Source organism: Schistocerca cancellata, chromosome 1, assembly GCF_023864275.1.
Source record: "Schistocerca cancellata isolate TAMUIC-IGC-003103 chromosome 1, iqSchCanc2.1, whole genome shotgun sequence".
Lineage (NCBI taxonomy): Eukaryota > Metazoa > Arthropoda > Insecta > Orthoptera > Acrididae > Schistocerca > Schistocerca cancellata.
This window is the reverse complement of record NC_064626.1, coordinates 1,114,750,003-1,114,763,704: the sequence shown is the minus strand read 5'-3', so window position 1 is coordinate 1,114,763,704 and position 13,702 is coordinate 1,114,750,003. Positions and strand designations below refer to the sequence as shown.

General features: G+C 43.8%; 1 long non-coding RNA gene across 1 annotated transcript in view; it reads left to right on the top strand.

Annotated features, from left to right (window-relative positions):
• Positions 1–931: 931 nt before the first annotated feature.
• LOC126163069 (uncharacterized) overlaps positions 932–13,702 on the top strand; it is a 359,814-nt gene continuing 347,043 nt past the window's right edge. The window contains exon 1 of the long non-coding RNA XR_007535153.1: positions 932–995. This is a non-coding gene — a long non-coding RNA (uncharacterized LOC126163069). The remainder of the gene's footprint in view (positions 996–13,702) is intronic.

The window sequence follows — 13,702 nt, the reverse complement described above, 5'->3', positions numbered from 1 at the left end:
ATTCATCGTACGTTTACAAAACAATAATGATACAACTCATAAATTCTTTACTAATCATCGCCAACTTGGCGCACGTGCCCCGCCCCAGCATTTCCGTTTCGTACTCAGTAGTGGCTGCTTTAGTTTGCAGATGGGTAGATGATGATGATGATGGTGGTGGTGATGATGATGATGATGATGATGATGATGACGATGATGATATTTGGTTTGTGGGGCGCTCAACTGCGCGGTTATCAGCGCCCTTACAAATTCTCAACCTTTGCTCACTTCAATCTCACCACTTTCATGAATGGTGATGGAATGATGAGGACAACACAAACGCCCAGTCATCTCGAGGAGATGGTGTTTGCTTTTGTCAAAGTAAGTAAGAATTTATTAAGTAACTCTTCCGTATGCTTTTGAAAAAAATTCGATGTTTTGATTTTTCTACTTTTTTCATTTTTTCTCTTAATTTGCTCAATTTTTTCGCTGTTTGATTTGGACTTAATCTTTTTCCGTCCTTTGCAGCCCCTGAAATATTGTCGCCCTTGGCGGCCCCTACACTTGCATAACGATAGAAACGGACCTTAGTACTAGTAAAAAATTAAAAAAAATGCTATAATCGAGACAAAACAAATACCGAAAAATACCGATTATTCAGAATTAAAATACCGACATCGGTTTTAACCGGTCAGGTTTTCCCACCTCTATTCCCCATACAGCGAGCAACAATGCTATACGATATGCTTTACTCATGGTGAGCACGAATTGTAGCACCAGCATCCGGCGTACAGCGAGCAACAATGTCGGAGGCGCTTCCCGCGGCTATTGGCGCAGATGCCGTTGGCGTGGACAGGCGGCGTCCCTGAGGCGACCAATGGGAGGCGGCCGGCACGGTTGGCAGCTGTGCCCGGTCGCCCACGGCGCAGTCGCAGTTCAGCGTCCGCGGTGGCCGGTCAGCGGGCCGGCGCGCCAGTGGCGGCGGCAGCGGGCACGGGCGGCCGCAGCTGACGCACGTGAGTCGAGTCTAATTGGCTTTATTTGGCAATGACAGATCGCTCTCCGCTTTGTCGCTTGGCGCCTTGAAACTGCCTGGTACACAGCTGTTGAAGCTCTCTTTTACATAAGACGGATGTGTGTGTCACTGCGTCTGGACAAAAGGAACGTTACAATATTGAAACAATTTCGTGCTGGGAAAGGTAAAGCTGTTATCACCCCCGATATTTGTATCAACACAACAGTGCTTTCTCAGGTGTAGTTGTTTGGGGGAGAAAATGTCACATATTATGCCACTGTCTTAGTCCAACGTATGAAAGGGCATACAAATCCAGTGGCGAGATGTAAATGTAACCTACTGTTGAACGAGGAATCAGAAGCAAGCTGCAGCTAGTATTTTCGCGTAACTAAAGCACTGCCAGTTGGAAAGCTATGTCAAGAAGATTAACATGTCACCATAAGGGAAATCCCAAGTTCGACCAGAAGTGCAACACGGTAAATTTAATTGTTAAGGTCAACACGAAGTCACTTACATACACAGCCACATTTTAATATTAGATCTGTATTCAGCGATGGAATTGTACTATTCCTAGTCATTATAATCGAGTACATCTGAGTCTATAAGCAGTAAACTCCTAGTATCGTAGCTTTCAAATGACTGCGCTTACAGCATAACAGTATTTAGCATTGCTTAATTCTAATTATACCTGCTCTCGTTTTGCTAGTATTCGTTCAAGCAATACAAATGCAGTGTAACATTATAGCGCTAGCAGATACTGTTTACCTTTATATGTATGGGTACATAATTCCACGACATTCTTTAAATTTATTTCCTAATCATTGATCATTCAAAACGTTAGAGCGTTGCGACTATTTTCGTTAGCACATCGACTACGAAAGGCCCAAAAGATCTTCAGCATTGAGCAGTACAGTTTTTTCCCATCTAAACCAAATATGCAAATGAATATTGTTACACTTATATTCCAGTGCATTTCGCCATCTACATCGTACAGCAGTTCAAATATTCAGATATTGATTGTTCAGGGATCACGAATAATGCCGTAAAAACAATTAAAAAAGTGATGGTATTATGTAATGGTGCTGGCATATGTCAGAAACCTTTACGAACTATTTCATAATGTATATACACTTACTTATATTGTAACTACGTGATATTCTTTCGTCAGGCTTTCTTGAAGTCAACAGTTCAATCGTGCTACTGACGTTATGTTTATAGCAGGGGTGTCCAACACGCGGGCCGTGCACAGCCCTAAACAAGTTTCAGTGCGGCCCAAGAAGTGAGGATATATCACACGATCAGTGAAAAACAAATCCAAGAAATTCCATTTATGTGAAGTTACGAGAACTTGAATATTTTCAATTTGAAACTCCCGCCACACGATGCTCTTATCTAATTGTTTTCTCTCATCGGTTATTGTTACTGTTCAATATATTATGTGCGGCCCAAAACTCTCGTCTTCTTGCAGTGTGGCCCAGGTAAGTTAAAAGGTTGGTCACCCCTGGTTTACAGTCTACGAGTTTTTGTGTTTTGTGTTGCGATGATAGAAATCTGCTCTGAAAAACTATTTGTGTCATAAATGACCTATCCAGTTACGTTACAACAATGGCGTCTGTGGAGCTACTTCGACAACTATGCAGTCCTTTCTCATTGTATATTTTGAGACAAAATATGTAGTGATTGCAAACCACTGTGTTCAGATAGATCCCACGCAAGCGTTCTAAGCCACCTTCACCTATGTGCCTTGACCCCACGAACAAATGTAGCATACCAGGACCAAATACCAGCTGTATCATACGATGTATTGGGTTGGTGCGGAAGATCGTAGCGTTTTTCCATAAGTTTAATAAACACAACAGATAGACATAGCACAGACTTGAGCCATCAATAATATATTCTCCTTCACAATCTACAACAGTCTGCCAACGCTGGTGTAACTTTCTTTTGCCTGTAGAAATCACGTGGTTTTGAGGTGAAGAACTCTTCGAGCAACGTTCGGAACGCATTTTCATTCGGAAAGGAAGTTCCTTGAAGGCTGTTCGATAGAGAGCGGAAAAGGTGAAAGTCTGACAGCGCACGATTAGATGGGTGCGGAATGACTTACCAACCCAACTCCTGCATATTGGTTTTTGTCAGTCTAGCAGAATGCGGACGGAGTTATCGTGGAGTAGCGTCACCTCATGCAGTCTTCCTGGTCGTTGTTCTTGGACTGCACCCGCAAGATGTCTCAGTTGTTGACAATAAAAGTCAGAATGGATTGTTACATCACGGGGTAACAATTCGTAGTACACCACACTGTCTCCGTTCCACCAGAACGTGTAACATTTATCTGTTTTGGATGCGCGCAGGTCGTTTGTACGGGGAGTTGCTGCTTTATTTGGGCTCAACCATTCCTGTCTCTTATGTTAGCATAAAGACACCATCTCTCGTCACCACACCAGTACAGGATCGGAACGGTCGGCGTTGTTCACGAGCCAATTGATGACGAGCAAGAGCAGCGATGCACAAATGGCCACCAGCTCATTTTTGTGATTTTGGCTTAGAGCATGCAGTACCCACACACTTTTGATCCTACCCCATTGCATGGAAATATCACACGGTGGTGTTGGAGTGATGACAGTTCAACCCCATTTGACAGTTCTCGAGTACACTTGATGTGGATCATTTTGGATTAAAGCGTTTAAACCATGTTCATCAAACCCCGAAGTTCTTCCTGAACGTGGAGAGTCACTAATGTAAAACGATCCTCCCTAAACCAAGAAAAACATTTTCTTGCAATGCTCTGTTCAGTGGCAATATCCCCATACACGATGCAAATATTTCTGGCTGCCTCCACAGCTGTCTCTTCTATTGAACTCACACAGAAGAATATGTCGGAAATGTTCAGATTTCTTCACTTTCTAGCGTCCACAGCTCAATGCACTATCTCCAACTGACAAAATCACAATATGTAAACTCAAATAGCAACAGTGAACTACAATTAAGATCGGACAGTCGATAAATATACACACAGCAGCGGAGTACTAACATGCAAAACAAAAACGCCACGAACTTTAATGCACCAACCCAATAATATTGCCCATGTATGAAAGCGAAACAAAAACTGAGGTAAGTTGTATCAGTGCCAAAGCAGCCAACTTAACTTTACTTGGCCGGCCGGAGTGGCCGTGCGGTTCTAGGCGCTACAGGCTGGAGCCGAGGGACCGCTCCGGTCGCAGGTTCGAATCCTGCCTCGGGCATGGATGTGTGTGATGTCCTTAGGTTAGTTAGGTTTAATTAGTTCTAAGTTCTGGGCGACTGATGACCTCAGAAGTTAAGTCGCATAGTGCTCAGAGCCATTTGAACCATTTAACTTTACTTTAAATGCAACAGACTATGCGGAAGTGTTTGCCAGCAGAGACAAATATTTAATTTTAAATGGCGTTACCTTGTAGCTAAATTAGATGATAACCTACAGGTTCCGAAGCGAAACTTAAGCTGTTGTAGCGATTTGAAAAGAAGTTCTGTAACTGTGTTACTGCTGCAATTCATAAAATACTGCATATCTGTTATGGACTCAAAAAGAGCTTAAAGTAGGGTGAAAACATCAAATATCAAAAATCAGTATAAAGTAAAAATAAATCTACGCTGATGAACCGAAATATTATTACTACCTGCTAACATGTTGGCTCACCTTCGGAACGGCTGCTCGAAACATGCACTGCACAAGGACACAGTCCGGTGGGAGCAATATCATGCTTTGAGGAGCATTCACCCGGGCTTCCATGGGGCCAGTAGTGGTAATCGAAGACATCATGGGAGCTGTGGACTACGTGAACATCATTGCGGACCACTTGAGTCCCTGCGTGCTTGATATCTTGCCCGAAGGCGATGTCTTCTGCCAAAAGAAAAAGTGTCTGTGTTACAAGGCCGGAATCGTGCTACAGTGGTTTGAGGAACATGATAGCGAACTAACGTTGGTGTCTCGTCCACAAAATTCATCTGATACTGGATTCTATGGAACACGTAGGACGCTATGAGCACCAGCTCGGCGCACATTAACCAGTGGCGGGAAATGCGTGACCTGTGCGTAGAAACATTGTCACACACACCTACCTGAAACTTGCCAAGGACTTGTCGAATCCATGCAATGTAGAATCCCTTCCGTATTGCGCTCCAAAGGTGGACCAGCGCGCTATTAAGCTATGTGTGATGGAAACAGATTTGTTCCCTTTCGCTCTTGCAGTTACCTTCAGTTGCACTTTTTTGGCCCCATGTCCGCGATATAGGATAAACAATTTCCTTTACTCTCAACTACTCTCAGCCCTGTTATCATTTTCGTCACAGAAAATCCCAGACCCTTATGCACAACTAGATCTTCACATTTTCTAGTAGTAATAGCAAACTCTTCTTTACTCACGTTCAAGATGAACGAATGAATTTGGAATTCAAAAGACACTTGGACAAGGCTCCAAGCTACTGTTTGTGCGTTTCATTCTGCGTTTACTTCACCTTCAGCGAGTTTCTCAGGATGGCTAATCGGCCTGATGTGAAAGTGTGTCATTTGGACCCTTAACATATCGCGACACACCCGGGAATCTGTTCTTCAACAATTTGGTCGGGGAAGACAGCAAGCTGACACTTTACACTGCCGAAAAAAAAGAACCCCTCAAGAACTTTGTTCAGTGGCACCGGGATATACGAGGGCTATTTGATAAGTGTGGTAAAAAATTTGTTCCGTCAGCCACTCACCTTAGTTCTCAACATGTCTCCTTTGAAGGACGTGCACTTGGTCCATCGATCCTCCAGCTTTTTCGTCCCATTGGAAATATAGGTTCTGTCAAACTCTGCAAAATACTCTTCGACTGCAAATATCACTTCCCCATCTGATGAAAATTTCTTCCCAGCAGGCCAAAGTTTCAAGTTAGGAAACGGGAAGAAGTCACTTGGAGCTAAGTTTGATGAGTAGGGCGGATCAAAGCCCAATTCATGCACTTTCGTCATTGTTATCGCTAATGTTGGGTATGGTGCATTATTCTGGTGAAAGAGCACTTTTTTGTGTTCCAAGCTTGGTCTTTTGTTTCAGGCGACACAGGTTTCCAAAGATTCAACAACGAAGCGTAATAGTGTGCAGTTATGGGTCTTCCTTTTCGAAGTAATCTATGAGGATTATGCATTGTGAATCCCAAAAAGACTATGACGATCATCTTACCAGCCGACAAAATAGTGTTGCCTTTTTGGGTGCACTTTCACCAGCCTTTGCCCATTGTTTTGATTGACGTTTTGACTCGAGTGTGTAATAATGGAGTCAGGTTTCACCAACGTAACAAATCGGAGCAAAACGTCTTGTTGATTGCGATTGAACATCGCCAGAAATTGCGTTGAAATGTTGTGTCGAACGCGCTTTTGGTCGACTGTGAGCAATGGCAGACTCACACACAGCGTCTTCATAGCCACTTCACCGTGCAGGATATAATGCGCCCGCTCAGTTGAGATGCCAATAATCTCAGAAATTTTGCGAATTTTTATTCGGTCTCCTTGTATTATCACATCATTAATTTTGTCAATGGTTTCCTTTGTGGTGTCCTCAATCGGACGGCCGGAGAGCGCTTCGTCTTCCGTGTTTGTTCGACTGCGTTTAAACTTATTAATCCAAAAGTAAATGGTCTTCAGCGATGGTGCTGAGTCCCCGTGAACGTCATCCAGTTCTGTTTTGATTCGTGCAGCAATCCAACCCTTGAAATAAAATGTTTAATAACAGCACGAAATTCAGTTTTCTCCATTTTGTTTGACTCCACACACTGACCAAATCAGACGGCCGTCAACAATGAACTATACGCTGTACGTTGTTGAAATTCCTCATACAATCCTTGGAACAATCAAGCTTACCAACAGTGAAGGCGCGACAAAAATGTTCCATTCTTTCGTGGAAATTTAACAGAATTATGAAACCACCCTCGTTATGTGTGCATACTGTGAGGTGGTAGTGTGATTCATTCCCCACGGTCATCGGCTACCAGATGGCACTCAGGAGGCCTGTATGTGCACCCTCTGTTTTGACTCTGCAGGCAGTAACTGTGTTGAATTTACAGGAAACAGTGTTTTAAATTTTCGTTTTAGGATACAAGCACATGTCCCGCCGACACGTATATGCTCCTGCTGAATAGCTTCAGCCATTTGGTACGTCAAGATCGACGCACTGTGTGAGCAGCGGTGGCCGACGAGACATCATTCAGGGGCGATGTCTGCGCAACTGCTGTATCATCAGGGACCATTGGGAACCGTCTGCTAGCGGCTGGACTAAGAGCACGTGTCGATCAGACGAGGCTACTGCTGACACCACGACACTGCCAATCGTGGCTGCTTCGGTGTCGACTAGAGAGTGGAATGGCACTGCGTTGCCTTCAGTGATCAGAGGAGATTCTCTCTAAATGCGATTGACGGTCATACACGTGTATGGGGTAGAGTTTGTGAGCTGTCTCGTCCAAAGTGCATTCGCCAGACACACAGGTCCCGTCCCAGCCATTGTGTTGTGTTTGTGTGTGTGTGTGTGTGAGAGAGAGGGGAGAGCATCAGTAGCAACTGGCTGTCAGATTTGGTGTTTCCGCAGGCTAGAGAAAACAGTGCCACTGCAATGCACAGGCTGTTATCCCCGCGCTACTGTCTTTTCTTTGACAGGTAGGTGATGCACTTTTTCAGCAGACCAGTACATGTCCACATACGGCTGCTGCTACGCAACGCACTCTCCATAGTGAATAACAACTTTACTGGCCATCAAGATTATCAGATGTATCACCAACTGAACACGTCTGGGACAAACTGAGGTTCAAAATGGCTCTGAGCACTATGGGACTTAACATCTATGATCATCCGTCCCCTAGAACTTAGAACTACTTAAACCTAACTAACCTAAGGACAGCACATAACACCCAGCCTTCACGAGGCAGAGAAAATCCCTGACCCCGCCGGGAATCGAACCCGGGCGTGGGAAGCGAGAACGCTACCGCACTACCACGAGATGCGGGCGACAAACTGAGGGTGGAACCTATTCGTTCTCCAGATCCTGCAAGAACCATTGCCGAATTGCAACAAAAGACGCAAGACGCTTAGGACATCTCTCCCATGATGCCATTCAGCACGTTTATGATCGTTTGCATGCGAGCATACATTCCTGCGTTGCCGCCAGAGAGGTGGAGTGAGGGGGAGTGGTATACTGTGTACTGATGCGACTGTCTCGACACCTTTTACTGTGGCTTGCGTGTTTCATTTGGTCTTAATGTGTTACCATATACTACAGTGAAGACTACCAGTCACCTCAATTCTTCAATAAAATGACCTTGTCCTTCCGGGTGTTAAATGTTTTGTTTTCGGCAGTGTTTTTTATGTGCTGCCTTCTAGCCTTCACCTTTGGAAATTTACGAGCCATGTCCTTACCCGTAAAAGCTCTCACTAATTCATGGTAAATCCCAAAGTCTTACCGGAGCGCTCAGCTATAGGATGGAATAAGCTCAGCCTTCTTATAAGAACTGTGGATAAAAATTAATCATCCCCAGAAGACACCAGGCTAATACCGTATAACACCACGTTTAGCCTTCTTACTGGTCTCAGTTCGGCGAGGAAGATAGGCGGTAAGTTTCTTCAGATGTGCCACATCCAGCTCAAGCCGATAATTGATTATTAGATCTCGTAGACCTGGTTTATAACGCACACCTCTGCGGTGGCGCTCGTCCCTGAGATAAGCCAGTTCGAATGCTGGTCGTGGATGAAATTTGTCGCTGTCAAATTCGACCAGCAAAGTGAGAAGGGATGTGGCCTAATGTTTATGATCACCCGACTTTGCTGCACCGTCCAGGATTAAATTCCAAACATCTCTGCAATGTCTCATGAACTGACGACATTTGACTTTGTTGCTGGTGATGAGTCGGATTCCTTTTAGCATTGATGTGGATGACCTCACACTTTTAGTTATTTACCAATTTTCGAACCATATACATATCTTTTCTAATTCGTTTTGCAGTTTGTTTTGATCTTCTGATGACTTTACTAGTCGATAAACGACAGTGTCATCTGCAAACAATCTAAGACAGCTACTCTGATTGTCTCCCAAATCATTTATATACATAAGGAACAGCGAAGGGCCTGTAACACTACCTTGGGGAACACCAGAAATCAGTTCTGTTTTACTCAATGACTTTCCGTCAGTTGCTGCGAACTGTGACCTCTCTGACAGGAAATCACGAATCCAGTCACATAACTGAGACAATATTGCATATCCACGCAATTTCACTACAAGCCGCTTGTGTGGTGCAGTGTCAAAAACTTTCTGGAAATCTAGAAATACGGAATCATTTTGAAATCCCTTGTCGGTAGCGCGCAACACTTCGTGTGAGTAAATAGTAGTTGTATTTCACAAGAACGATATTTTATACAGGGCTATTACAAATGATTGAAGCGATTTCATAAATTCACTGTAGCTCCATTCATTGACGGTCACGACACACTACAGATACGTAGAAAAACTCATAAAGTTTTGTTCGGCTGAAGCCGCACTTCAGGTTTCTGCCGCCAGAGCGTTCGAGAGCGCAGTGAGACAAAATGGCGACAGGAGCCGAGAAAGCGTATGTCGTGCTTGAAATACACTCACATCAGTCAGTCATAACAGTGCAACGACACTTCAGGACGAAGTTCAACAAAGATCCACCAACTGCTAACTCCATTCGGCGATGGTATGCGCAGTTTAAAGCTTCTGGATGCCTCTGTAAGGGGAAATCAACGGGTCGGCCTGCGGTGAGCGAAGAAACGGTTGAACGCGTGCGGGCAAGTTTCACGCGTAGCCCGCGGAAAATTGGCTCATGCCACAACTGGAGACCGACAGCGCCGACTTCATCTTTCAACAGGATGGTGCTCCACCGCACTTCCATCATGATGTTCGGCATTTCTTAAACAGGAGATTGGAAAACCGTTGGATCGGTCGTGGTGGAGATCATGATCAGCAATTCATGTCATGGCCTCCACGCTCTCCCGGCTTAACCCCATGCGATTTCTTTCTGTGGGGTTATGTGAAAGATTCAGTGTTTAAACCTCCTCTACCAAGAAACGTGCCAGAACTGCGAACTCGCATCAACGATGCTTTCGAACTCATTGACGGGGACATGCTGCGCCGAGTGTGGGAGGAACTCGATTATCGGCTTGATGTCTGCCGAATCACTAAAGGGGCACATATCGAACATTTGTGAATGCCTAAAAAAACGCTTTGAGTTTTTGTATGTGTGTGCAAAGCATTGTGAAAATATCTCAAATAATAAAGTTATTGTAGAGCTGTGAAATCGCTTCAATCATTTGTAATAACCCTGTAAATCCATGTTGACAGTATGTCAATATACCATTCTCTTCGAGGTAATTTGTAATGTTCGAACACAATTGTGCTCCAAAATCCTGCTGCATATTGATAATGATATGGGCCTGTAATGCAGAGGATTAGTCCTACTACCGTTCTTGATTATTGGTGTGACCTTTGCAACTTTCCAGTCTATGGGTACGGATATTTCGTCTAACGAGCGGTTATATATGATTGTTAAATATGAAGCTATTGTATCAGCATATCCCAAAACGAACCTAATTGGTATACAGTATGGACGGAAAGACTTGCCTCTATTAAGTGATTTAAATTGTTTCACTACTCCGAGGATATATACTTCTAGGTTACTCATGCTGGCAGCTGTTCTTCATTCGAGTTCTGGAATATTTACTTCGTCTTCTTTAGTGAAGGAATTTTGGAAGGCAGTGTCGAGTACCCTGCTCTAGCAACCCTGCCGTCGATGGTATTTCCATTGCTATCGCGCAGAAAAGACATCGATTGTGTCTTGCCAGTAGCATACTTTACATATGGCCGAGATAGGCTAAGTTCGAGCGATTTAGACTTTTAACTTTTTAATATGAACACACAAATGATGCCTTAAAGTATTTTGTGTTAGAGAATAAACCCATTCCTATGCAAACAGCCACCAAAAGTATTTTTGGGCATATTTTTAAAAAATGCTCGCTAATAGTGTTTGTGGATATTAACAAAATAAATTTCACTCTATTTCCCTTCCTGTGGCCAGATGTCGCAAAGTTATCCTTAACTATTTGTCGACTGGGATTGTCCGTCTCATTGCCGTATTTTGTTTTTCTAATCTTTCTCGCATTAACCTCAGTAAATAGCTCTTATTCATTGTGGACGCATTAGAACTCTGCAACCGTTGAAACAGAAGATAATTTGCAATGAATCAGCTGCAGCAGGTTGCTTTTATAAGCGTTTATTTTTCTCTAATGACATTTCAAGATTGCCGCCTTCCCAATTTTAGATGGTGACATTTATTTACGTGTCATAAACATCGTTTTTGACTAATATCGTTACGGAATTTTGCAACTGAAGTTTCTAAGACAACTATTGCAAAACATTGTAAGTAAAGTAACAGTGTTGGCGACGCGTAAGTAAATGTAAACATCTGAAGATGTGGCGAACAGAGAATGAATGCACTCTCAGAATTGCGTACTTAGAGGCATAATGTGCTGACGGAATGAGACGCGAAAGGTGTGCCGTTCATATCGTTGCACTACCTCATAAACAATAACTTCACAGTCGCAGTAGTTTTGACAGCATGCGCTAGGAACGCATCTGTTGCCTCACGTGACAGTATGCAAATCAGGCCCGCGGGTTACCAAAGGTTGCTTCCTATGGTGGCGGAGAATCAGCATGTTTCCACTGCTTTGGCCGTTGTTTTGTCTCTGGAGGATAGTAGTGCACCCAAGTTTCATCTGTGGTCACAAACCGGCGCAAAAAATCTTGTTCGTTTCTCCTAAAACGGGCCTAACATTGTTCCGATTCATCCATTCTCATGCGTTTTTGATCCAGCGTCAAGAGTCGCGGCACCCATCTTGCAGATAATTTTTTTCATTTCTAATTCTTCAGTTAAAACGTGACATATCCTTTCAGATGACATCTGGCAAGTGTGAGCAGTTTCACGCACTTTCAATCGGCGATCCTCCGTGGCCATTTTGTGCACTTTTGCAATGGTTTCTCGTGTAGTGCCACATCTTGGCCGACCACTGCGCGGATCATCATCTATGCTCGCCTGACCAAATTTAAATTCATTTGTCCACGTGGAAACAGTTGAATATGAAGGAGCAGAGTCCCCCAGTATATACTGGAAATCGACATATCGACATGAATGCCCATTGCATTCACATCTATCTTTATGAAGTTCTTAATCGCTGATCGAATCTCGATTTTTTCCATCTTCGCAAATCACTACGCGGGAACAACAACAGAGCCACGTGACCACCACAGCTCTCTTCCAAGACCACTGACGTGGCACGTGTTTACAGGCAACAGTCCAATGAATATCACGTGAACAACTTGGTGCGCTAGCGCTGACCTCTCGTGGTGATTCCGAGAACTTTTCAAACCACCCTCGTATTCTCTCGTCAGATCTGCCATAGACCGCTGCATTCACCGTCCTTCAAACACTTTTCACAGATGCTGACGACTGTAGTACGCAAACAGCCGACCAGCTTCGCCGTTTCCGAGATGCTCGCACGCATGCGCCGGGTCATAACTATCTGACCTGTGTTGAAGTCGCTTATGTCAGTGGATTTCCACATCTGCGGCTCGAATCGTCGCTAGAAGGATTCCTCATTCTGTTTCGCTCCGCTTAGACACAGTAGGACGGTTGATATTTTTAAAAATATCTGGAATCCGATATGTCGATATTTAAAAGAAATATCGTTATCGATCCTCAGTATACAGAAAAAATTACCGATATATTGATAAAAAAATATCTACGTACCGGAAAAAATTTCGGCTGCATATTTTAAATACACTGCCAGTTCTAGAGCCTATATTTAAGTATTGATTTATTATTAGGTATTCTGTACCCAACAAGATAGAAACCTACTTATTGCCCTCAGAGCAAGAAGTGAAATGGAAAATGCACGTTCACGCTCGACAATAACTACTTTGCCAACAGTGGTAACTGCAGGTAAATGGCACAATAAAAGGTGTCCGATGGGTCCGTCGTTCGGTTTCGTCATATATCGGATTTGTCTGGAACAGTTCATGCGGACTTCCCTGTTTTTTCATATCTGCAAACGCCAGCGACCTAGCAAAAAAAAAACGGCTCTGAGCACTATGCGACTTAACTTCAGAGGTCATCAGTCGCCTAGAACTTAGAACTAATTAAACCTAACTAACCTAAGGACATCACACACATCCATGCAAGAGGCAGGATTCGAACCTGCGACCGTAGCGGTCACTCGGCTCCAGACTGTAGCGCCCAGCGACCTAGCAGTTGTAGTGTCAAAGTTGCGAAGTAAATTTAAAGGTTGCAGTTTCTGTTGTTAGAGCCGAGCGCCGACTACGTCAGCATTTCCCCTCACACGTCCCCACCCACCACAAAGACCAATCTTGTCATTCAGACTTTTTTCATCAGTTTCATCAATGTTTTTGAAGAATGCCGATGTGAAGAAATAACCAGTGGCGGCTATTGTGAAAGAGCACGTGAACACCGTAACTTTCGACACCTTGTGGATTTGTCGGTTATTTTTCTTTGAGTGCTGTTAAACATAACATAGATGCTGCAATCTGAAAGCTATGGTACTTAAATCTACCGCCCTACTGCCCCTTTAGACTTCATGGAAACCGGCTATAGGGTCGTGAGCACACCTTCAGTTGTGCACATTTTGAGG